Here is a 4,562-nt window from a genome sequence, read left to right as displayed (position 1 = left end):
TATATATATATATATATATATATATATATATAAGATTTGACATAGGTCTCAAATAGATGTCTTATCTCATAACCATCTAACAAGAGTATAACAATTGGGCATGACCCATACATCAATGTAATAAAGCCATATATAGGCTATACAATATTTAGTACTCAAATGAAAAGGAAATAGCATAGAAGTCATAAAACTATCATGACTTCATAAGCTTGATATTGGCATTGCCCTCGGAAAGTGAGGACGTACTAAGTATGAGACCATATGAACAAATAGTATCAAATCATGCTAAAATTGGACATTTCATTAAAACATGCTATTTTACATTTAAAAGGCCTTATGCATATTCAAGAACCAATACAAGTCATTAATACATATTCATCAAGTCAATACCATGTACTATACAAGACCAAACCACCTTAAGTCAAATCAAGTCACATGCACATCAACATACTTGAACCCATGATGAAATACAACTCTATCATCAAGTCATAACATCACAAGCATAATAAGAGTTCATTACATCATAATCCGAGCAAGACAATTACCCATGAACCCTTTCTAAGTCGACTAGTGCAATGTCTAAGAAAACCCCATAACCTTACTCAATCAAGTAAAACAAAAAATAGAACCATGACCAATATCCAACTTCAAATAGCATATTATTTAAGAGTACATATCATCATACTTTATCAATGGAGACTAATACATATTCATCAGTGAAATCAATCATCATGCAGTATCATCAATGTGGAAGATCATCATATACATAGCATGTACAATAATAAGCATATTCATATATAAGAACATTCGTATAATACTTCCGTCAAGGCTAACTAGTGCTGTGTTTAGGTAGAGTCCCATACCTCTACCTAGACTAAGATAAACCCCTAGGTTATCCTATTTGGAGTTCATTTCTTTATGTGATGACCCAAAACCGAGCCGCGACTGGCACCCACACTTACCCTCCTATTTGAGCGAACCAACCAATCTAAACCCTAACATTTCAATATAATATCAACAGAAAGTAATGCGGAAGACTTAAACTCATTAATCAAAACCAATTCAATAACTTCTAAAATTCAACATCTATTATTCCCCAAAATCTGGAAGTCATCACCACAAGAACATCTATGATCAAATTACTAAACTAAGAGTATTCTAAGAAGCTAAAATAAACAAAAGCTAGTCCATGCCAGAACTTCAAGGCATCAAGACATGAGGAAGAAGATCCAGTCCAAGCTAGAAGCATTAGCTCACCCTGAAATCCGGTGTAATGAAGACTGGCTAGAGTTGCGGTTGAGTTGAAGACGACGGTACGTTTGCTGCACTCCACAAATAACAAAGAAAACAAATACAAGTAGGGGTCAGTACAAAACACGGGTACTGAGTAGATATCATCGGCCAACTCAAAATAGAAAGCAATATATCTCAGATAACATCATAAAATCAACTAATATTCTTAACAGGTGATAGCAACAAGTATAAAAATCATTTATAACATCACCGAACATATCTATGAGGACTCAAGCCTCCACACCATACTCTTTTGGGAAACATGTTCTTTAGATTGAGTATATTAGCATATTTCAAGATTCATTATCTTTATTCCTCTTGTGTCGGTACGTGACACTCCGCTCCACTACTACTATCCTGGTGTCGGAACGTGACACTCCGATCCATATATATATATTCTATCCTGGTGCCGGAACGTGACACCCGATCCATATTTATATTCTATCCTGGTGCCGGAACGTGACACCCGATCCATATATATATATTCTATCCTGGTGCCGGAACGTGACACCCGATCCATATTTATATTCTATCCTGGTGCCGGAACGTGACACCCGATCCATATATATATTCTATCCTGGTGCCGGAACGTGACACCCGATCCATATTTATATTCTATCCTGGTGCCGGAACGTGACACCCGATCCATATATATATTCTATCCTGGTGCCGGAACGTGACACCCGATCCATATTTATATTCTATCCTGGTGCCGGAACGTGACACCCGATCCATATATATATTCTATCCTGGTGCCGGAACGTGACACCCGATCCATATTTATATTCTATCCTGGTGCCGGAACGTGACACCCGATCCATATATATATTCTATCCTGGTGCCGGAACGTGACACCCGATCCATATTTATATTCTATCCTGGTGCCGGAACGTGACACCCGATCCATATATATATTCTATCCTGGTGCCGGAACGTGACACCCGATCCATATTTATATTCTATCCTGGTGCCGGAACGTGACACCCGATCCATATTTATATTCTATCCTGGTGCCGGAACGTGACACCCGATCCATATATATATTCTATCCTGGTGCCGGAACGTGACACCCGATCCACATTTATATTCTATCCTGGTGTCGGAACGTGACACTCCGATCCATATATATATTCTATCCTGGTGCCGGAACGTGACACCCGATCCACATTTATTCTATCCTGGTGTCGGAACGTGACACTCCGATCCATATATATATTCTATCCTGGTGCCGGAACGTGACACCCGATCCATATTTATATTCTATCCTGGTGCCGGAACGTGACACCCGATCCATATTTATATTCTATCCTGGTGCCGGAACGTGACACCCGATCCATATTTATATTCTATCCTGGTGCCGGAACGTGACACCCGATCCATATTTATATTCTATCCTGGTGCCGGAACGTGACACCCGATCCATATTTATATTCTATCCTGGTGCCGGAACGTGACACCCGATCCATATTTATATTCTATCCTGGTGCCGGAACGTGACACCCGATCCATATTTATATTCTATCCTGGTGCCGGAACGTGACACCCGATCCATATTTATATTCTATCCTGGTGCCGGAACGTGACACCCGATCCATATTTATATTCTATCCTGGTGCCGGAACGTGACACTCGATCCATATATATATTCTATCCTGGTGCCGGAACGTGACACCCGATCCATATTTATATTCTATCCTGGTGCCGGAACGTGACACCCGATCCATATTTATATTCTATCCTGGTGCCGGAACGTGACACCCGATCCATATTTATATTCTATCCTGGTGCCGGAACGTGACACCCGATCCATATTTATATTCTATCCTGGTGCCGGAACGTGACACCCGATCCATATTTATATTCTATCCTGGTGCCGGAACGTGACACCCGATCCATATTTATATTCTATCCTGGTGCCGGAACGTGACACCCGATCCATATTTATATTCTATCCTGGTGCCGGAACGTGACACCCGATCCATATTTATATTCTATCCTGGTGCCGGAACGTGACACCCGATCCATATTTATATTCTATCCTGGTGCCGGAACGTGACACCCGATCCATATTTATATTCTATCCTGGTGCCGGAACGTGACACCCGATCCATATTTATATTCTATCCTGGTGCCGGAACGTGACACCCGATCCATATTTATATTCTATCCTGGTGCCGGAACGTGACACCCGATCCATATTTATATTCTATCCTGGTGCCGGAACGTGACACCCGATCCATATTTATATTCTATCCTGGTGCCGGAACGTGACACCCGATCCATATTTATATTCTATCCTGGTGCCGGAACGTGACACCCGATCCATATTTATATTCTATCCTGGTGCCGGAACGTGACACCCGATCCATATTTATATTCTATCCTGGTGCCGGAACGTGACACCCGATCCATATTTATATTCTATCCTGGTGCCGGAACGTGACACCCGATCCATATTTATATTCTATCCTGGTGCCGGAACGTGACACCCGATCCATATTTATATTCTATCCTGGTGCCGGAACGTGACACCCGATCCATATTTATATTCTATCCTGGTGCCGGAACGTGACACCCGATCCATATTTATATTCTATCCTGGTGCCGGAACGTGACACCCGATCCATATTTATATTCTATCCTGGTGCCGGAACGTGACACCCGATCCATATTTATATTCTATCCTGGTGCCGGAACGTGACACCCGATCCATATTTATATTCTATCCTGGTGCCGGAACGTGACACCCGATCCATATTTATATTCTATCCTGGTGCCGGAACGTGACACCCGATCCATATTTATATTCTATCCTGGTGCCGGAACGTGACACCCGATCCATATTTATATTCTATCCTGGTGCCGGAACGTGACACCCGATCCATATTTATATTCTATCCTGGTGCCGGAACGTGACACCCGATCCATATATATATTCTATCCTGGTGCCGGAACGTGACACCCGATCCACATTTATTCTATCCTGGTGTCGGAACGTGACACTCCGATCCATATATATATTCTATCCTGGTGCCGGAACGTGACACCCGATCCACATTTATTCTATCCTGGTGTCGGAACGTGACACTCCGATCCATATATATATTCTATCCTGGTGCCGGAACGTGACACCCGATCCATAATACTACCCTGGTGTCGGAACGTGACACTGCGATCCATATATATATTCTATCCTGGTGCCGGAACGTGACACCCGATTCATATACTATCCTGGTGTCGGAACGTGACACTCCGATCCTTATATATAT

The sequence above is a fragment of the Solanum pennellii genome, chromosome 2, assembly GCF_001406875.1.
Source record: "Solanum pennellii chromosome 2, SPENNV200".
Taxonomy (NCBI): Eukaryota; Viridiplantae; Streptophyta; class Magnoliopsida; order Solanales; family Solanaceae; genus Solanum; species Solanum pennellii.
This window is presented reverse-complemented; position numbering follows the sequence as displayed.